Here is a 23,924-nt window from a genome sequence, read left to right on the forward strand (position 1 = left end):
GTTCTGAATTAGAGACAGTACTACACTCCTAAATGACAACGGCAGTAATGCTTTATATAGAATTTATTTTACCATACAAGATAAAAAAGCAATATTATCAGCTACAAGGGAAGGATTAAAAGAAACCTCTAGGTCCACTGCCTCGTTCCAATAATCCGTGAGTAAAATAATCCATTTTCTCATTTCCATTGCCTTTGGTGTTCCAGAATTTAATTACGGCTTTCCAGGCTTTCCGTATAGGGTGGCTGTATATGTAAAGGTACGATGGAGATTCTGTTGCGTAATTATTACGTACGATGGGGATTTAGTTTGCTAACTATTACGTACATTGGGGATTCCGTTGCGTAATTGTTACGTACGTTGGGGATTCTGTTGCGTAATTGTTACGTACGTTGGGGATTCCGTTGCGTAATTGTTACGTACGTTGGGGATTCTGTTGCGTAATTGTTACGTACGTTGGGGATTCCGTTGCGTAATTGTTACGTACGTTGGGGATTCTGTTGCGTAATTGTTACGTACGTTGGGGATTCCGTTGCGTAATTGTTACGTACGTTGGGGATTCTGTTGCGTAACTTACGTACGTTTTGGATTCTGTTGCGTAATTATTACGTACGAGGGGGATTTAGTTGGCTAACTATTACGTACGTTGGGGATTCTGTTGCGTAAATGTTACGTACATTGTGGATTCTGTTTTGTAATTATTACGTACGTTTGGGATTCTGTTGCGTAATTGTTCCATGCGATGGGAATTCTATACCGTAATTATTACGTGCAATGGGGATACGGTTGCGTAATTATTACGTATGATGGGATTTCTGATGCGTAAATGTTATGTACGATGGGATTTCCTTTGCGTAATTATTACGTAATATGGGGATTCGGTTGCGTAATTATTACTTACGATGGGATTCTGTTGCGCAAATGTTACGTACGTTAGGGATTCGGTTTCGTAAATGTTACGTATGATGGGGATTCTGTTAAGTAATTATTTCATAAGTTAGGGATTCTGTTGCGTAGTTATTACATACAATGGGGATTCTGTTACGTAATTTTACGTACGATGGAGATTCTGTTGCGTAAATGTTTCGTATGATGGAGATTCTGTTGCGTAATTGTTACATACGATGGGGATTCTGTTGCGTAATTGTTACGTACGATGGGGATCCTGTTGCGTAAATGTTACGTACGATGGGGATTCTGTTGCGTAATTGTTACGTAAGTTGGGATTCTGTTGAGTAGTTATTACGTATGATAGGGATTCAGTTTCGTAAATGTTACGTACGATTGGGATTCCGTTACGTTTTTATAACGTACAATGGGGATTCTATTGTGTAATTGTTACGTACGATGGGGATTCTGTTGTGTAATTGTTACATACGATGGGGATTCTGTTGTGTAATTTTTACATACGATGGGGATTCTGTTGCGTAATTGTTACGTAAGTTGGGATTCTGTTGAGTAGTTATTACGTATGATAGGGATTCAGTTGCGTAATTGTTATGTAAGTTGGAGATTCTGTTGCATAGTTATTACGTATGATAGGGATTCAGTTTCGTAAATGTTATGTATGATTGGGATTCTGTTACGTTATTATAACGTACAATGGGGATTCTATTGTGTAATTGTTACATACGAAGGGGATTCTGTTGTGTAATTGATACATACGATGGGGATTCTGTTGTGTAATTGATACGTACGATGGGGATTTTGTTGCGGAAATGTTACGTACAATGGGAATTCTATTGTGTAATTGTTACGTATGATGGAGATTCTGTTGTGTAATCGTCACATACGATGGGGATTCTGTTGCGTAATTGATAAGGACGATGGGGATTATGTTGCATAAATATTATGTACAATGTGGATTCTGTTGTGTAATTGTTACATACGATGGGGATTGTGTTGTGTAATGATTACGTAGGAGGGTGATTCTGTTGCTGAATTGTAACGTACGATGGGGATTTTGTTGCGTAAATGTTACGTACAATGGGAATTCTGTTGCGTAATTGTTACATACGATGGGATTCTGTTGCGTAATTGTTACATACGATGGGGATTTTGTTGCGGGAATGTTACGTACAATGGGAATTCTATTGTGTAATTGTTACGTATGATGGGGATTCTGTTGCGTAATTGTTTCATACGATGGGGATTCTGTTGCATAATTGATACGTACGATGTGGATTATGTTGCATAAATATTATGTACGATGGGGATTCTGTTGCGTAATTGTTACATACGATGGGGATTCTGTTGTGTAATGCTTACCTACGATGGGGATTCTGTTGCGGAATTGTAACGTACGAGGCAGATTTTATTGCGGAAATGTTACGTACGATGGGAATTCTGTTGCGTATTTGTTACATACGATGGGTATTATGTTGCGGAATTATTATGCACGATGGGGATTTTGTTTCGGAAATGTTACGTGCGATAGAGATTTTGTTTTGGAAATGTTACGTGCGATGGGAATTCTGTTGCGTAATTGTATACGATGGGATTCTGTTGCGTAATTGTTACGTACGATGGGGATTCTGTTGCGGTATTGTAACGTACGATGGGAATTTTGTTTCGGAAATCTTACGTACGATGGGAATTCTGTTGCGTAATTGTTACATACGATGGGATTCTGTTTCGTAATTGTTATGTACGGTGGGGGTTATGTTGCGGAATTGTAACGTACGATGGGGATTTTGTTTCGGAAATGTTACATACGATGAGAATTCTGTTGCGTAATTGCTACAAACGATGGGATTCTGTTGCGTAATTTTTACTTACGATGGGGATTTTGTTTCGGAAATGTTACGTACATTGAGAATTCGGTTGTGTAATTGTTACGTATCATGGGGATTCTGTTGCGTAATAAATGGAAGAGAAATGCTGTAACAGACGTATATCCATTAATAAAGCACACATAATATTTGGAATTTTCAAAAGAGTTTTAAGAATAATAACTGTTTTGAATTATAGAACATCTAATCATCAATTCTTAACATCATTTGAGGGAAATGGAACGAAAAGACGAACTGTTTGTTTGCGAAGTTTGATGTATATTTACAGCAGTGCAAATATCGAGATTTATTTGCTAATTAATGGAAAAACATTAATTATGTTTGTTGACTGTAAGGGCATGAAATATTGTACCGAGTTCGTATGAATTTGTTCAAAGTGTTTTAGAATTCTATAAAGAATCTTAAAATCACTTTACGAAAGAGAATTTTAGATCAGAATTTTCATTGATCAAGAAATCTAGATGTTAACAACATATAACAAATTATGTTTGATGCATAAAACAAACACATACATACACACTCACACACACACACACACACACACACACACATATATATATATATATATATATATTATATATTTATATGTGTGTGTGTAGTGGTTTTTTGTCTGTGTAGTTAGGTATATATATAAGCTATACAAATTATAGTATATATAGAAATTCATATATATATATATATATATATATATATATATATATACAGTATACTTATGTATAAGTATATATCTATATATATATATATATATATATATATATATTTATATATATATATGTATATATATGAATACAGTATATATATATATATATATATATATATATATATATATATATATATATATATATATATACATATATATGTATAAGTATATATCTATATAGATATATATGTATATATATATATATATATATATATATATATATATATATATATTACACAGCATATGAATATATATATATATATATATATATATATATATATATATATATATATATATGTACACAGTATATGAATATATATATATATATATATATATATATATATATATATATATATAAATATATATATATATATATATATATATATATATATATATATATATATATATATAAATATATATATATATATATATATATATATATATATATATATATATATATATATATATATATATATATGTGTGTGTGTGTGTGTGTGTGTGTGTGTGTTTACTTTTGTTCTAAACCAGCCATCGATATAGTTAATATTCTACACGGACCTGCAAGTAAGTGTTCTGCGAGTTATATACCGAACATTTACCCCCCAAAAAATGGAAGACGGTATACTGGCTGCAGAAGGGGAAAGGAATTCTGGTTCAATAACGAATTCGCAGAAGCAGGGAAACGTGGAGGGTCTGAATTTCCTTTGTTAACTAAAAGCAATATTTATTCAATAAACTTTATATGATTCTACGATATAATTCTTCTTGTATTAACGTGTTTTTTGTTTTCTATTTTGTATGGGGTAATCTTGGTTGCCTTCTTTTTGAAGGAGTTTGCTTTGTCTGAGGTAGACCATAGTCCTGATCGGCTGCCTGGCCTGACATTATTAGGTAGTAGGTTGGTCAGGGCCCCAGCCACCCTTTGAGATACTACCGTTAGAGAGGTATGGGGTTCTTTGACGGTCAGACAGTACTACATTGGATCATTCTCTCTGGTTACGGTTCACTTTCCCTTTGCCTACACATACATCGAAAAGTTTGGCCTATCCTTTTCAGTTTCTCCTCTGTCCTCATACACCTGACAACACTGAGATTACCAGACATTTTTTTTTTTTTCAACCAAGGGTATAACTACTGCTCTGTAATTGTTCAGTGGCTACTTCCTCTTGGTAAGGGTAGAAGAGACTCTCTAGCTATGGTAAGCAGCTCTTCTAGGAGAATGGTACTCAAAAATTAAACCATTGATCTCTAGTCTTGAGGAGTGCCATAGCCTCTGTACCATGGTCTTCCACTGTCTCGGGTTAGAGTTCTCATGCTTGAGGGTACACTCGGGCACTTTTCAATCTAATTTTTCTTCCTCTTGTTTTGTTAAAGTTTTAATAGTTTATATAGGAAATATTCATTTTAATTGTGTTACTGTTCTTAAAATATTTTAATTTTCCTTGTTTCCTTTCCTCACTGGGCTATTTTCCCTGTTGGGGCCCCTGGACTTATAGCATCCTGCTTTTCCAACTAGGTTGTAGCTTAACATATAAAGACTTTCTTACCTCCTACCCCGGTAGCATATGTTCATGTGTTGTACCAGTCACGAGCGTCCTTCCTCCCAGCATCCAGGAGTCCTGACGCAATATAGTCCCAAAGATAATAAGATAACAATGATGTTCAGCCTGACTCGGGTCCCGCTCAAGCCTGGTAGTTTCTTGTAGTGTCTGCAACCTCACCATCCTTGTGAACTAAGTATAGGGGGAGTTGGGGGAGCCTATAGGTCTACCTGCTAAGTCATCAACAGCCATTGCCTGGCCCTCCCTGGTCCTACCTTTGGTGAAGATGGACTTGGGGCGCTAATTCATCTTCTTTTTCTTCTTTGTGTACATCTTTTCCCACTTCTATGTGGGGTCGATGTTTCTGGCCAGCTTTCTCCATCTACCTCTGTCCCACACTTCATCACCGGTTAATCCCTTTGATCGAAGGTCATCCTTGATACAGTCCATCCACCTTCGCTTTGGTCTCCCTCTCCTTCTCGTTCCCTCTACCTTCACCTATCTCTCACTTTAAATATATATATATATATATATATATATATATATATATATATATATATATATATATATATATACTGTGTATATATATATATATATATATATATACTGTATATATGTATATATATATATATATATATATATATATATATATATATATATATATTAAGATTTATTTACCTTCACCTATCTCTCACTCTAATATATATATATATATATATATATATATATATATATATATATATATATATATATATATATATATATATATTTTTTTTTTTGGGCTCAAGCCATGTCGTCCTGATGGAAGTTCCTATAGGGTAGCTTCCTAGGGTATATTACAACTACGGCGATATTCCCAGAGAATTTACCTTAAGGTACCAGAATTCTAACTCCTGGAGCGAATATCCCTCCTGAAAGGGATATCGCGACATATCAGAGGACGTATTCTTGACACGCCACATGGCAATCTGCATCCTGACAGAGATGTCGTCTCGCAGGGGCAATTGGCAAGAAACGAATTCGGGAAAGAAAAAGGGGGCCCGCTCCCAAGGCTCCTTATCTCCCGTTTCGTAAGCGTGCCTGGCGCCAATCCTGGCGCCATCTGTATTCCTTTTTGCGTAGCTTAACAACTCGGTGTTTTTTCCTGTGTTTCTCGCAAATCTGGGATTTATTCTGCTTTTCATGGCTTCTCCGTCTTCGTCGGCCTCTGATAAGTTGAGTACCATGTCTTTTATGTATAAATGTAGGCTCTTGGTAAATTTTTGAGTGATTAATAGGATTAATCTTTGTTACAAGAGCCGTAGCCTACCGGAGGCGTCATGGACGCTGTCGCTCGCTAGGTATAAGTTTAGTTAGTCAGAGAGACATTCCCGGTTGTTTTGCTTTAATAAATTTTAGCTATTTAGCATTACATAGGATTTCCTTTCGTGCTTAGTATTATTTTGGCGAAGTATTCGCCATTCTGGCCTACGCTAGGCCATGTAGCCTAGTCGTTTGGTCCTAGTACTTCATGCATGATTTTGTTTTTTCCGAGTGTATTAAAATTTTATTGAAGCTTTAGGCTATGTTTTATACATTTGAGATTGTGTGGAATATTTCCAAGATAGTATACGAGTGAGTTTCGGTGATTTAGGTAATCGATTCTCTTGGTGCCTAGGCTAAGTTGCTTATGGAGCCTTAGTATACTTTCTCATACTCCCCGGCTGCTTTCTTTTCTTCGGAGAAGGTATGCAATCCGTTTCCCTCTGTTTAAGCCTTGGGCTTATCCCTAAGTGGTTTTTTCCGAATTAATTTTCGATGAAACTATACTGGGGTGTTACTGTACCTTCCTGTTCCAGTAAGTCTGGTTCAAGAGGGACAGAACAACAGAGTTTTTTAGTCTGAGTCTGTGTTTGTCTGGCTTGGGGTAGAGTCTCCCTCGCTGGCCTGACACAGACAAAGGTGGCTTAGCCTCCTTAGGTCACTACCGAAGGTTTCTGTGGATATGATTCCTTCTTTTGTGATCTACCAGACTAGTCCTTGTTGCTGTTCTCGGGGGAGGATAAGTTTCTTTCCCTGGGAGTAGCAACACCTTCCTTGCTTTGGTGCTCTGGGAGCTGGCAAGTATTGCTGGCCTCCCCCCTTAGGTCTCCCTTAGGCTGAGATAAGTTTCTTGGCTGCGGGTGATCCGTCACTAAAAGCAAGGTTGGTAGGACCCTCTTTTGTCCCTTCCCCCTCTATCTCCGTAATGGCCTAGCCATTACAGTACTGTACGTCGTTCTACATCTGGACCTAGAATAGGTTAGGATGTGGAATTGACTCAGCCCCGAGCTGCCGGCCGGCAAGGGTCTTATATTTTGAGTGCTGCCCGGACCTCCCTTGGTCCCTCATCCATACCTGCCTGTAGAGCCAGACGGCACTGGTCAGGAAGCCTGAATTAGATTCTCCCCTTCCTTATATGCACTCTTTCGGATTGCCGGGCTTGGAGGTAGTGTACACTCTTATCCCGGCATCCATCCTATTTTTCTTCTAGTGCTGTACCCGACCCGGCTGCCGGCCTATGAGGCCGGCAGCCGGGCGGGTGTAGTCCTCTGGTTCTTTTGCTGCCGGCTGGCATCGGTCCTGTACCTTTGCCGGCCGGCTAATGTCAGCCCTTGTCTGCCGGTCACCAAGAATGTGGCCGGCAGCTGGGTACTACCAGAGTTCTGCCGCCTTATAGCTGTTAAGTAGTATACTTTAAAGCTAGTTGTGGTGTGTGCTGGCCGGCAAGTGCCGGCCGGCACGTATCCTCCTATATTGTACTAGTATTCTTCAGTATAACATATACAGTAAGAAGAAAACTATAGTATGGGTTTTGGTACAGCACTGTGTGTTCTAACACTTTTGTGTTTTCTTGCACAGTCCTTTGCTGTTGCCCTACAGATAGGAAAGTGAGTTCTTTCCTGTCTATTATCCAGGATTTTAAAATCATTGCTTAGGTGTGAGCTTCACCTGTTTCCTCAGGAAACTTTGCATTGGTTACTCTAGAAGAGATTAACCATTTGATTTTATTATCTGGAAGGCTGCAACAATGGGTTGTGAGGGAAACACAAGTGTGTGTCTTTCCTTTATGAATTGTTATGCTATACTATGCATATCCAGTGATACATAGTTCACTTGATACTCATGGAAATTTCTTCTCTTTACAGGAGGACCCTCCGAAGTGCGGAAATGTTTTCTGCAACGTCCGCAGCAAGAACCTCTGCGGACATGAGTTTTGTAGGAGAAACGCAGCATGCGCTGTCTCCAAGGATGATCTCCAGTATTGGGACCCTCAGGTATGTACTGTGTGCACTAACCTGATTACTGAGGCCTTTGATTCCCCTAGGACGGCGGAATCAAGAGATATAGCAAGGGAGAAGCTTCGTACCTGGGTAAGGGGCTTCCAAAAGAACACCTCTGGCCCTTATCTTCCAAGTGAGAAGATGAGGGCGTATCTTTTCCCTAAGGCATCAGCTGATGCAGTGATTCCCCAGCCTCAAGAGGAGATCCCCCAAAGTATCTTTTCCCTAAGGCATCAGCTGATGCAGTGATTCCCCAGCCTCAAGAGGAGATCCCCCAAAGTCAGATCCAGGTGGATGCTGAAGTCGCGGTCGCGATGCAAGACATCCAGTTAGATGACAGGATGTCTGACGTGGACGAGCGTTTGGAAGAAGACCTCCTGGCAGAGGGCCAGGATGAAGTTCAAGCCCCGGACGTCGTAGAGGAAGAGGTCGACGAGGTGTCGGCTACTCCGGTTCAGATTCCGGAGCCTATTCCCTCAACATCGGCCGGTCTCCCAGTAGAGCTGGGACAGGCCCTCTCTTCGATTGTTGGAATGATCCAACAAATGCAGAAGGAGAATCAGGAGAAGGCGGCTGCTATGGAACTGCGGATGCAGTGCCTTGCAGAATCACGTGGGCCCCAGAAAAGGCTCAATGTGAAAGACCTTCCCTTGTGCTCAGATGCTAACCCATGGAGGTATGCTGAGCACATGCCGATGACGACTGGAAAGATCGTCATCTCGGATAAGCTGGGCTCAGTTCCCCTAGAGGAGGTGGAATTCTGGCCCAGCAAGGCATCATATCCGGACTGTTATGTCCGGCTGAGAAAGGAACCAGCTTCAAAGGAGGAGACAGAGCCGAAGGAGGTCATTGTGATGGACCATGCTAAGGCTCAAGCTCTACTTTCATCCTCGATGAAGGAGAGGGGCTTCTCTAACTCGAAGGTAGCTGCATTGAGCAAGAAACTCCCTTCCTTTGTGTCCTCTCCTGCTAGAGCCTTCCCCTTTTTACAGAAAGCGTTTGCGGCTGTCCTAAAAGCAGTCGAGGCCGGCAAGCCTTGCCCCTCCCTGGAGGAGTGTAAACCCTTGTCGCTGGCCCTGCCTATGGACCACAAAGACTGGAAGGACGTCCATCTGACGTTCTCAGTGGGAAAGTTGGAGGCTGATATTGCCGGACGGCAATTCGGCGAGGACCTCCCCAAGCTGTCTGACTTTCTTTTGCGAAGAGAGTTCGAGACAAAAGAAAGACTGGCTGCCTCATTGTCTCTTCAGACTACTCTTGAGACGATGGCAAGTGACCCCAAGGTCCATGAAATGTTCATAGTGGTGGCTAAGACTCACCTGGCCACGGTGACGAAGGACCTTTATGGCTTCGTCAAGGCGAGGAGAGCTTGTAGGGAGTTCGTGTTCACCGGGGCTACGGTGAGGCACGAGCCAAGGAAATTAATCTCCTCCAACATTTGGGGAAAAGACCTTTTCCCTACCGATGTGGTCAAAGAAGTTGTTGATAAGGCCGCCGTGGAGAATAGAAACCTTCTCCAGAAGTGGGGCCTGGCTATCAAAAGAAAGTCTTCCCCGGATGAGGGTCCTCAACCAAAGAGGAAGAATATGAGGACTAGGCTACCGTCTCGGCCAGCCAAGCCCTCTAGACAGCAACAGCAACTGCAATTGCCATTGCCTCCAATGCCCCAGATGGTGGCACAAACCCCGTCCACTTTTCAGTGGGTACCCCAGGCTGTGCCGACTCAGTCCACAGCATTCACCCCAACGTTCGAAGGACAGTCTTCTTCCTTTCGAGCAAAGCCTAGAGGAGCAGCCAGAGGCTCGTCTAGGCGCCCCTCAAGGGAAAGGGGATTCAGGGGTGGTCGTGGTCAGGGAGGCAAGACCTCAGGACGGCAGTCCAAGTGAAATGATACCGGTAGGAGGGAGACTGCTGAAATTTTGGGATCGATGGACCTTCGATCCCTGGGCCCACAGCCTTCTCAAGAATGGACTGGGCTGGAGCTGGTACAGCACTCCACCCCCGTGCCTTCGGTTTTTCCAACACTCCACCCCCGTTCTGGAGGAGTACGTTCAAGAACTGTTGGAGAAAAATGTGATCCGAAAGGTGAAGTCCATCAAATTCCAAGGGAAGCTGTTTTGTGTTCCCAAGAAAGACTCGGAAAAGCTCAGAGTCATTCTGGACTTGTCGCCACTCAACAAGTTCATAGTAAATTGCAAATTCAAAATGCTAACACTGCAACACATAAGGACCTTACTGCCCAAGAGGGCATACTCAGTCTCTATAGACTTGTCAGACGCCTATTGGCACATTCCAATCAGCCGTCGACTCTCCCCCTACCTAGGGTTCAGGCTACAACGGAGACTATACGCCTTCAGAGCCATGCCATTCGGGCTAAACATAGCCCCAAGGATTTTCACGAAGCTTGCGAGCGCAGCTCTCAAACAATTACGCCTAAAGGGAATTCAGGTAGTAGCCTACCTGGACGACTGGCTGGTGTGGGCAGCATCCAAGACAGAATGCTTGCAAGCTTCCAGTCAAGTGATCCAGTTCCTAGAGTACCTAGGCTTCAAGATCAACAGAAAAAAGTCTCGACTTTCTCCATCTCAAAAGTTCCAGTGGCTGGGAATCCACTGGGACCTTTTGTCACACCGTTTCTCCATCCCGGCGAAGAAAAGGAAGGAGATAGCGGGTTCTGTCAAGAGACTTCTAGATTCCGAAAGGATATCAAGACGTGAACAGGAGAGGGTACTAGGCTCTCTCCAGTTTGCTTCGGTGACAGACCCAGTGCTAAGAGCACAGCTAAAGGATGCAACCGGAGTTTGGAGAAGGTATGCATCAAACACGCGAAGAGATCTGAGAAGACCAGTGCCGCCTCGGCTACGTACTCTTCTCAGGCCTTGGTCCCAAGCCAGACATCTAAAGAAGTCGGTTCTTCTTCAGCCACCTCCCCCGTCGGTGACGATTCACTCAGACGCCTCAAAGGAGGGATGGGGAGGTCACTCTCATCGGAAAAAAGTCCAGGGGACTTGGTCCAAGCTATTCAGGACCTTTCACATAAACTTTCTAGAAGCTATGGCAGTGCTCCTTACCTTAAAGAAAGTCTCCCCGCGTCACTCGATCCACATAAGATTGGTGATGGACAGCGAGGTAGTTGTGAGATGCTTGAATCGACAAGGGTCGAGGTCACCACCTCTCAACCAGGTGATGTTGGCCATTTTCCGATTGGCGGAAAAGAAGAAGTGGTACCTGTCGGCAGTTCACCTTCAAGGAGTCCGCAACGTGACAGCGGACGCTCTATCCAGGTTCACACCGATAGAGTCGGAATGGTCCTTAGACGCAGGATCATTTTCCTTCATTCTGAATCAAGTCCCAGAACTGCAGATAGACCTCTTTGCGACGAAAGACAACAAGAAGTTGCCCCTGTACGTGTCCCCGTACGAGGACCCCTTAGCGGAAGCAGTGGACGCGATGTCTCTCGACTGGAACAGATGGTCCAGGATTTATCTGTTCCCCCCTCACAACCTTCTGTTGAGGGTCCTCAACAAACTGAGATCCTTCCTGGGGGTAGCGGCAATAGTGGCCCACAAGTGGCCGAACAGCATGTGGTTCCCCTTGGCGTTGGAACTACAGCTGAAGTTTGTGCCGCTACCACATCCAGTTCTGACCCAGCGAGTCCAGAAGTCGACTGTCTGCGCTTCATTACAGAAAACCCGGACCCTGCAGCTCATGATTTTCTCTCCCTTGCGGTGAGAAAGCGTTTCGGGATTTCGAAAGCCAGCATAGACTTCCTGGAGGAATATAAGTGCAAATCTACTAGAAGGCAATATGAGTCATCCTGGAGAAAATGGGTGGCCTTTGTCAAGGCGAAGAGTCCGCAGGAGATCTCGACAGACTTCTGCTTATCTTTCTTCATCCACCTCCATGGTCAAGGGTTGGCAGCTAACACGATTTCAGTGTGTAAGTCTGCTTTGACGAGACCCATTCTATATGCCTTCCAGGTCGACCTAGGTAACGAGATCTTTAATAAAGTTCCGAAAGCCTGCGCTAGGCTCAGACCTTCAGCACCTCCAAAGCCCATTTCATGGTCTTTAGACAAAGTTCTTCATTTCGCTTCTCTGTTGAGCAATGAAGAATGTGTGTTAAAGGATTTGACACAAAAAGTTATTTTCCTATTTGCACTCGCGTCCGGGGCCAGGGTTAGTGAGATCGTAGCCCTCTCGAGAGAGGCAGGTCGTGTTCAGTTCCTGGATGGGGGGGAACTGAACCTGTTTCCGGATCCTACGTTTCTCGCCAAGAATGAGTTACCCACCAACAGGTGGGGTCCCTGGAGAATCTGCCCTCTGAAAGAAGATGCATCTCTATGTCCAGTAGAATGCCTAAAGGTCTATCTTTGTAGAACTTCAGACTTCAAGGGTGGTCAACTATTCAGGGGAGAAACATCAGGCTCAAATTTATCTCTGAATCAACTCAGAGCGAAAATCACATATTTTATTCGCAGAGCGGATCCTGACAGTACACCCGCAGGTCACGATCCGAGGAAAGTTGCCTCATCCTTAAATTTCTTTAATTGTATGGACTTTGAACATCTCCGTTCATACACTGGCTGGAAGTCTTCCAGAGTGTTCTTTCGCCACTATGCAAAGGAAGTAGAGAAACTAAAGAGATCTGTGGTAGCAGTGGGTCGTGTTGTTAACCCTACTGTTTAACTCTGCGATGAACAGTGGTCTTAATTGGGACGATTAAGTCCAGGGTGAGTGTGTAGGTACATACTGTACTACAAACTAAATGAGGGCACCGAGTGCCCACATAGACTGTTCCTTTTCCAAAGGTGAACCTAGCATAAGTTCAGACATGTGTGCCGAGCGTTTTTAACGCTAATGTGATTGATTTGTAATACAGACTTTTATGACTTGATACCTCGGTATCTTAAAAAAGTGGCATTTGATGTTTTTCCTTTCAGATAAACAAGTTCTGTTTACTATCATACTTATGCTTAAAGTTTTGGGTTATTCTCTTTTTATATATATATATATATATATATATATATATATATATATATATATATATATATAATTGTTGTTAACCTGTCTATTTATTGTCTGTCAATAAACTTGTTCTTGAGAACCTTGCGTCTCTTTCACCTGTGTCAATTTATTGGTATAATTGAGCATTTATTCTATGTACCTTATCTGGGATAATTCTAATAGAATTGTTCTTTTATGCAAGCTATGTTGCATTGGTTTATGATTCCCTTAACGGGAGGACTCCGTCCCATAAAGGGACGAGGGCGGTTTTACTAGTTTCTTCCTATGCGGATATAAACCTTTGTCCAATACAAGTATTGAGCGGATAACTGGTCGATATTTCATATTGACGCAGTGGTTCTTTACAAACTATGCTTTACTTAATATAGGGGGAGACCACTATATTAGCTTGCTTGGTAGTCATACATAGGTGTATGTACTCTTCGAGACCTTCCCAGAGTCTAGTAGGACTCTTCCCTGTAGGGGGCAGGAAGCTCTAACATGGGTTATAGTTAGTTGAAAAGATGTATAACGGTAACATCTTAGGTCTCTAGGTCTAGTCGACCGGGAGAAATTACTTCCGGGGAGTACGGCACGTTTTGAGAATCCACAGATACAGTAATGCTCTGGTATACTTCCATCAGGACGACATGGCTTGAGCCCAAAAAACGGATTTTGAGCGAAGCGAAAAATCTATTTTTGGGTGAGATGGCCATGTCGTCCTGATGGACCCGCCCTTGCCTTTTTAAGAAAGGGCAGTAGGACCCCTCCCTACATACAGTATCTGTAGCACCTCGTGTACGCTACAAGGAATACAGATGGCGCCAGGATTGGCGCCAGGCACGCTTACGAAACGGGAGATAAGGAGCCTTGGGAGCGGCTCCCCCTTTTTCTTTCCCGAATTCGTTTCTTGCCAATTGCCCCTGCGAGACGAAATCTCTGTCAGGATGCAGATTGCCATGTGGCGTGTCAAGAATACGTCCTTTGATATGTCGCGATATCCCTTTCAGGAGGGATATTCGCTCCAGGAGTTAGAATTCTGGTACCTTAAGGTAAATTCTCTGGGAATATCGCCGTAGTTGTAATATACCCTAGGAAGCTACCCTATAGGAACTTCCATCAGGACGACATGGCCATCTCACCCAAAAATAGATTTTTCGCTTCGCTCAAAATCCGTTATATATGTATATGTATATATATGTATATATATATATATATATATATATATATATATATATAATTATATATATATATATTTATATATATATATATATATAAATATATATATATATATATATATATATATATGTGTGTTTGTGTATATGTTTGCCTATGTGTATGTGTATGTATGGGTGTACCATAAGTCTGTCATCTATTATGTGAAAAGTAATATTCCAAAAAACTGAAAGATATTCCAATTTACTCCCCAAAAGTGTAATATATATATATATATATATATATATATATATATATATATATATATATATATTCAATTAACTCATAAAAGTAATATAGTTGAATTTTTTTTTTTAAAGTTAGTTTTGAGCGCCGTAGGAGGTAATAAAAACATAATCCAGTTATTCAATGGTTGTTGAATCTACTGTAGGTTTGAGTATGTACCTCGAGCGGAGCAGAGAGAGAGAGAGAGAGAGAGAGAGAGAGATTCTGTGTGTTAACATATTCTTGTGTGTTGTTATGTTCATAACTGCGTTGATAAAGTATTGACTTGAAATACATTTCTTTCGAAATAAGTTTAGTTTTGGTTTGGTCTTCCTTTATGTAAAATGGTATTAATCCTCATTAATTTATTTTAATGAGTTTATTTCAATTTTTTTCATTATATTTATAATCATTGTTGGAATTGTAGAATTCAGAGAAATTCTTTAAGTTTTTTCTATGTCTAATACTTCCCGTTATTATTGTTTATATTGTATATTTAATTTCTCAATCTATTTCATCATTTTGATATTTCTTTGATTTTTTCTTTTAATACGAATAGGATCTTTTGTATTTTGAATATTTGCAGCCCTGGTTGGCTACCTTTTATTTTGAAATAGTCTCAGTCTGAATAGCTATTCCTCTGAGAGAAATATATCAATACACTGTAGTATTCCCAACCTTTGGAAATACTTCATCCCGACAAAATCATTCCATGACCTAGAGAAGTATATCTTTTATCAACCATTTACTATTCCTGCAATATATTTCAATATATTTTGCCATTTCAGGCCGCGAAATACTCTACGTGTTATTTCCTCTTCATCTAAAAGAAATGGAATAACGCCAAAAGCCGAGAGAGGGACTTTGGACAGAATATTCCCCTCCGATTTTGCCACCCCTCAAAAAATGTCCACCTGTCACTCGACAGATGGACAGCCGGAAAAGAAAGTCCCGCAGATGGAAATCCTGCCAGAGATCAAAGGCAGAGCTTTTCCAGCCGCGTCCAAAGTTTGCAGTCTGGAATTTCTTTTGCTCTTCGCCAGTTCAAAGTTCATTCGCAAACAAATCTAAAACAATATAGAGTCCGTTTGGTTTTTTTTTTCGAAAAGTATGAATGCTCTAGTGAATAGATATATGGATAGGTAGATAGATAAATAGATTGATATAAATAGATATGTAGGTAGGTAGGTAGATAGATAAATAGATATGTAGGTAGGTAGGTAGGTAGATATATGAATATTAGGTTGAATTTCTGTGAGCAATCAGACTAAAGTCTCCCACCACAACGGGGTGATGAAATTGCCAAACCCCAGACATGAATATAGAACATATCTGAGGCCATTGTCCTCTAGAGAACTGCAGATGGTTGCATTTGTTGTTGGTTAATATATATATATATATATATATATATATATATATATATATGTATATATATATAATATATATAATATATATATATATATATATATATATATATATATATATATATATAATATTTTCAAATAAAATTCTCTATGTGCCTTCTTTCTTATTTTCTTCCATAATTAGAGATAGACTTTCATACCGCCTTCGGTCACTAGATATAATCTGATTTGTAATTGGAATGACAGCTGCTATTAAAAAAACAGATTCACAATTATTTTAGTAGATCTCTATTAATATCAGTTCTGGCTGAAATGTGGCCTTATTTATCATGCCTTATATATATATATATATATATATATATATATATATATATATATATATATATATATATATATATGAATACACTGTATATATATACAGTTTATATATATCATGTATATAAAAGTATATATATATATATATATATATATATATATATATATATATATATATATATACTGTATATACATATATATATATATATATATATATATATATATATATATATATATATATATATATATAAATATATATATATATATTTATATATGTGTGTGTGTATGTGTGTATATGTGTGTGCATGTGTGTGTGCCCCAAAACCCCACATAAAACCCTCCAGATTTGGATTATAGAAAAGAAATGAGTAAAACCCGTCCAGATAAAAAGATAGAATATCAGACGCTATGCAAAGTGGGACTCGAGTGTTCTTGAATGATTCATATCAAGGATTGGACGGCATCGATCTATCGGCTGGATAATCAAAGGACACCACACACGGTTTTCTTGAAGGCTAAAAAGAAGGATTTTGCGTAGGGATTTTAAAAAGGATTAATTTCTGGATATCCTGTAAAAAGGGAAAAAATGCGGGGGGGGGGGAAATTACAAAGGGATTAATTGCAAAAAAGAATTAATTGCTGCCAAAAAAGTAAAATTTTATTTCAAATAAGATGCAGAAATTTGTTGGTGATAGATTCAGAGAAAGAGAGAGTGATAGAAATAATAATAATAATAATAATAATAATAATAATAATAATAATAATGATGATGATGATGATGATGATGATGATAACATTCTTTATTTACTTTTAATATATTGGGTATTATCTTTATTATAAATAGTGTAGAGCATTAAGTAGGAGGATACATATTTCAAAATTAAGCAAAGGAATCTTAAGATGTCTTAAAGAAACCTTTAGGTACGAAATCTTCAGAAATGTTGACAGCACAACATATACATATAGTTAAAAAAATGAAATTTTTAACCTTGATAATCACTGTAAGAGTATTGATAAAGAGAGAGAGAGAGAGAGAGAGAGAGAGAGAGAGAGAGAGAGAGAGAGAGAGAGAGAGAGAGAGAGAGAGACCTGTATTTATACGTAGGCCTACATGGCATAACATATGAGACTGTGTATGTGAACGGGTATAAGAGATAGACCCGTGAACAAATATTTGTACTTTTAACGGATTTAAATGGATAGTATAGTAATGATCTTGAATATAAGGAGAGGCTGGACTCTCTCTCTCTCTCTCTCTCTCTCTCTCTCTCTCTCTCTCTCTCTCTCTCTCTCTCTCTCTCTCTCTCTCTCTCTCTCTCTCTTTATCAATACTCTTACAGTGATTATCAAGGTTAAAAATTTCATTTTTTTAACTATATGTATATGTTGTGCTGTCAACATTTCTGAAGATTTCGTACCTAAAGGTTTCTTTAAGACATCTTAAGATTCCTTTGCTTAATTTTGAAATATGTATCTTTAATTGAGAATAAGAGTTGAATGATGAAAACTGATGGATAATTTATGTAAGTTAGTAATCTCAATTAATTGCAGACCTAGCTGTTGTTTATATGTTGTTCATATGTCTGGGAATACACATACATACACACACACACATATATATATATATATATATATGTATATATATATATGTATATACTGTATATATGTATATATATACCTACATACACACGCATATATATGTATAAATATATATATATATATATATATATATATATATATATATGTATATATATATATATATATATATATATATATATATATATATATATATATGTGTGTGTGTGTGTGTGTGTTTGTGCGTTTGTGGTTTGTGTGAAAGAACAACCGCATGATTGCATAGAGCTGAAATATATTTATTTATATATTTATTTATTAATTTATTTATTTGTTACAGTTTTAAATCTGAAGAAAAAAAAATCCTTCATTAGGATTACTTTACCTTGATTTCAAATCTATCAAAAGCCGAAATTTCCCTTCCAATATACCATGTAAATAGCGGAGATATCCTTTCTGACTAATTAATTTTTGGGAATGGAAATTATAATCACTCTTTTATAGAGTGTTATGGCAATGTCGTCCACTAAAGCAATGCACTGGTAAATTCCAGAGTCTATTGGGGGGGGGGGGGGTGAAGGGGGGAAATTGTGGCCCAGGTGAATATTTTCACGTGTAAAAATCTGATGAATATGTTAATCCCACCCTGAACTTTTACTGTTTTTATTCCACGAGAATTGAAATATTCATAACGTTGTGCCATGAATATTTTGATACCATTACGGGTGATAAAATGGAAGGTAAACATGAATTCAATGGTATTTTTTTCCCCTAAACAATTTCGCATCGCATGACTGCGTAGATAAGTTAGTGAGATAGTTTAGTATTTTGACGGTGATTTAAATATTGAGGGAATTGTTATGGGGAATTTGCTACCCTTTGGCTAAAAGGGAATTGACCCGGAAATTACCAAATGCAGGGCATTCAAAATGTTATTCATTATTTTTGGAAATCAACCAACAGAGTAATTTCGCTTTTCTATATATTATCTTCGTAGAAATTTTTGTTTTCACTTTGCAAATTTTAGTTTGGGCACGCTCTTTGCACTCCCCAAGAGAGATTAGTTTACCAAACGTTCAGCTGGGCTTCACAAGGCACTAAAAGAATTGAAGACCCAGGCCTACATGGCTGAGGACTATGAGGCGCGAAGTAGGAGATGATGAATGGAGAAGTAATGAATTAAAAGCTCAAGATAATAGAGACGACTGGCGAAATCTAACAGAGGCCCTTTGCGTCAAGAAGCGTAGGAGATGATGATGTCGAGGAAAATTTAGTGCAATAGAAAATTTTGGGAGGACAAAGAAGGTTAGTAGTCTCCAATGTTAAGATATGGAGTGGATACCTTATGGAAGGGCGAAGAAGGATAGTAGTCCCTAAGATGTTGAGCTATGGAGTAGATAGCTTTTGGAAGGACAAAGAAGAATATAAGGCTCTAGGGTGTTGAGCTATGGAGTGGAGAGCTTTTAGAAGGACAAAGAAGGATAGTAGTCACTAGGATGTTGAGCTATGGAGTAGATAGTTTTTGGAAGGACAAAGAAGAATATAAGGCTCTAGGATGTTGAGCTATGGAGTGGAGAGCTTTTGGAAGGACAAAGAAGGATAGTAGTCTCTAGGATGTTAAGCTAAGGAATGCATAGCTTTTGGAAGGACAGATAAGGATAGTAGTCTGTGGGATGTTGAGCTAAGGAGGGGATAACTTTTGGAAGGACAATGAAGGATAGGAGAGTCTAGAATGTTTAGCTATGGAGTGGATAGCTTTTGGAAGGACAAAGAAGGATAGTAGTCTGTAGGATGTTGAGCTATGGAGTGGATACCTTTTGGAAGCATAGTAATCCCTAGGATGTTGAGCTAGGGAGGGGATAGCTTTTGGGAGGATAAAGAAGAATAGTAGTCTCTAATGTTGAGCTATAGAGTGGATACCTTTCAGAGGGACTAAAAACGTTAATAGTCTTTAACATGTTGAGCTAAGGAAGGCATAGGTTTTGGAAGGACAAAGAAGGAAAGTAGTCTCTAGGATGTTGAACTAAGGAGGGGATAGCATTTAAGGTATCCTAAAACTCTGGTAAGAGTTTATTGACCTTGGAAGGATGTTAAGCTAGGGATGAGGTAGCATTTTTGGGTGTGAATGAAATATGGCTGTTCTTGGTACTTTAAAAGCAAATAATTGATATAGATTTGATAATGCTGGTAGGTATGTACACAAGGTGAAATTCTCTAGGTGCCTAATATGTACGAATCATATAGCACTAAGGAATGAAAGACAGTGAAATTGTGGTGACCAGAGTAGTCGAGGGTTCGTGAACTTACGAATTAGCCACAGCCGGGTCTGCCAATCCTCCCACGAGAGCAGCAGTTCACTGAATGTTTACACTCGCTTGGCACTGAGATTAAAATACAAGTCTTCTTCGGTCAAGGGGTTAGTTACTGCACTGTAATTGTTTAGGGGTTACTTTCCTTATGGTAAGAGTGGAAGACACTTTTTAGCTATAGTAAACCGCTCTGCTAGGAGAAGGACACTCCGAAATCAAACCATTGTTCTCTAGTCTTGGGTTTTGCTATAGCCTCTGTACCATGGTCTTCCACTGTCTTGGGGTATAGTTCACTTGCTTTAAGTCAAACTTAGGCACACTATTCTCTTCCTCTTGTTTTTCCATCTAGGCTTGTAGTTTAACTATTAATAATATAATAATAATAATAATGATAATAATAATGGTGATGATGATGATGATGATGATGATAATAATAATAATAATAATAGTTTATAGACATCCTCTTTTCAATGCTGAAATTTTAATCTTCATTTTGAATAGACATTCGTACTCTTATGTTGGTTAAAAATAATTTTGGATTTCTTGAAGGCTGGAGCTACTTTTCTTTCCTAGATATTCAAAGAATCTAAGATAGCTGTTAAGCGAACTAGTTATTAGTGAACATTTCAAAAAAAAAATTCTCATTCCTATACAAAATTCCTTGTAGTGGTGCTAGATCAAAACAGCAAAGCAATCGTGGTCTTGACACTTTATAGGTCCCTGAACTTATTTCTATATTCAATCATGTTGTCTCCCGCGTTAACAGCTGTCACAACACATAAGTATAGCCGCTAACGTTGGCAACAACGTGATTGGCTATGACGTCATGGGGGGCTAACGTGGGAGCCAATGTAATTGGCTATGACGTCATCAGGGGGTGTGGCTTATTTCTTCCGGAATCTATGCAGCGACTTTAGATACCTGACCTTATTTCTATATCCAATCTTGTTGTCTCCAGCATTAACAGCTGTCGCAACATATTAGTATAGCTGCAAACGTTTGAAACACCGGGATTGGCTATGATGTCATTGGGGGTTTGGCTAATGTAGGAGACAACGTGATTGGATATGACGTCATCAAGGGGTGGGGTTAACTTGGGAGACAACGAGATTGGCTATGAGGTCATCAGGGGGTCGGGCTTATTTTGCCCAGAATCTATGCATCAACTAAAGATACCTGACTTTATTTCTATATATTGAACTGGTGTCTAAATACTGAAATCCTCTTATTGAAGATACCTAAAAATCGTATAAAACCCAACCAAAAAATCACCACCATGCATTTTCCTCTGCCCAAGGGAGATTTCAATTTGTAAGTAGATAATATGATTTAGAAAGGAGGTCTAATTTCTATGCAAATTCCTTCCAACATTAACATGATGGCAAAAGATAATGGCATTGTTTATTCTGCACGCGATGTTACTACAATAACACTCGCTGTTTTCATTTACATATATATCGGCTACTAGCTGTCTGGCAGTAGAATTGTAATCTGAGGAGGAAAATTAGTTTTTTGTTTAATAGCGTTGAGATTCAAATAATTTTTATTTTCAAGTTACATATAATAACGTTTCCTCATACATATGCACACACACAAAAAAAGGTGTATATTTATTAAGAATTATTAATTTTCACATTCTTCCAGCTAAGCATTAGAGTAGTTTTGAAGTTGTGGTGAAAAGTTACTTAATAGATGTAATACTAACTATTTGACATTAATTATGTCAATTTCAATATTCTTTTATATTTCTCATTTTCTTTTTTTCAAAGATTTATCAAAAGAATTTATAAAAATTAAAACTATAAGAATTTTAATGAAATTCCTACACCTGACATTTTATCATTTCAATTATTTCCTATATTACTCACAAACATTTCATGGAAAATCCAGTTTTATTACGAAATATAATGTAAACAGAAAGAGCTTGTCATTAATCATGTAAATATTTTCATTCATGGGTATCTATTTTGATGAGAAGATAATGCAGCATCAATTGGCTCCCCTAATAGAGAGAGGGGATTTAATCCTATCGTATCGTAAATAGGTTTCTCATAAATACATTACATCAAAGCCTAAATTATCACGATCCATATGAGATCCCACTGGAATGTAATATATGTCCTTATAGTATCTGAAAATCTCCCCCATATAATAAAGAGCAAGTGTTTGTCTATACATATATATATATATATATATATATATATATATATATATATATGTATATATATATATATAAAAGAAACTGGACTCCACAAGGCACTACAAGAGTTGGAAGACACAGTCCTACATGGCAGAAGATTATGAAGCGGGAAGTAGGAGATGAGGAATGGAGAAGTATTGAATTAATAGCTGAAGATAGAGACGACTGACGAAATCTAACCGAGGCCATTTGCATCAATGGGCGTAGAAGGAGATGATATATATATATATATATATATATATATATATATATATATATATATATATATATATATATATAGTACATTACGCTTACCTATCTCTCAATGTCGATGGGGGAGAATTATATTTTTCAATATATAAATTCATGTACCTGTTACCTTAAGTATATCCTATTATAAATTACACTAATTATTTTTCATATTAGACATACAATAGTAATGATCTTTATTTTCATTAAAATAGTCTGTTTGTGGCTAATGTTTACAATTATTGATAAGGATTAACTATGTTTTTTTTTCATTTGTATGGCAAAGTAAAATCAGATTATAATCTTATTTTTTTAAAGAAATTATAATAATGAAAAGCCCAGTGACACTTCTCTTCATGGCGCTGACTACTTTTATAAGCATTTTTTTTTCATATATGGCAATATCATTATTAGTTAGAAATTTACCTTCATTTACATATTTTTATCATTTCCCTAAATTATCAAAACGATGTGGCTACGGTGGTTTACTGTTTTTTTAAACGTTAAAACTATCTAATTTTTCATCGTAGTACCCTTTTTTTTTTTTTTTTTTTTTTTTTAGTAAATCTTACCTTACGTTTTTAGTTAATATAATTTTCTAGATATACCCTTTTTATACTAAAGGCATTAATTGCTCCTTAGACTCTTTTACTTACTGTTCACCAACGTACCCTATTTATGCTAAGACCGTTAGTGGCCTACTGTCTTCTTTTAATTCTATATGAACAAGGACCACAAATTTCACTAAATTCTTATATAAAAAAGATCGAAAGATAAAAGACATCCTAACTAACCATTTGATTTCCCATTATTCATCGTTATCTGTATTTTCTAAGTAATCATAAACAATTAATTCATTGTTCACACTTTTAATTTACCAAGATTAGATTCACATCCAGCTATTATTTAATTTTACTATATTCGTCGTTCTCCTCTGTTTTTTTTGAGTACTCTACACCATTAATTCAGTGTTTACACTTTTAATTTTCCGAAATTATATTTAGATCCAGCCATTATGAGTAGCACGAAAGATCCTCGCTTGACTGATCTCCTCGCCCAGGAGCCGTGACTGAGTAGGGTCATTAAGGAGTATGACTCAGCATCCATGGAGCCAAAGGATTCATGAAGGAGCTAAAAGGATTTCTCCTGAAT

This window comes from Palaemon carinicauda, chromosome 28, assembly GCF_036898095.1.
Source record: "Palaemon carinicauda isolate YSFRI2023 chromosome 28, ASM3689809v2, whole genome shotgun sequence".
Lineage (NCBI taxonomy): Eukaryota > Metazoa > Arthropoda > Malacostraca > Decapoda > Palaemonidae > Palaemon > Palaemon carinicauda.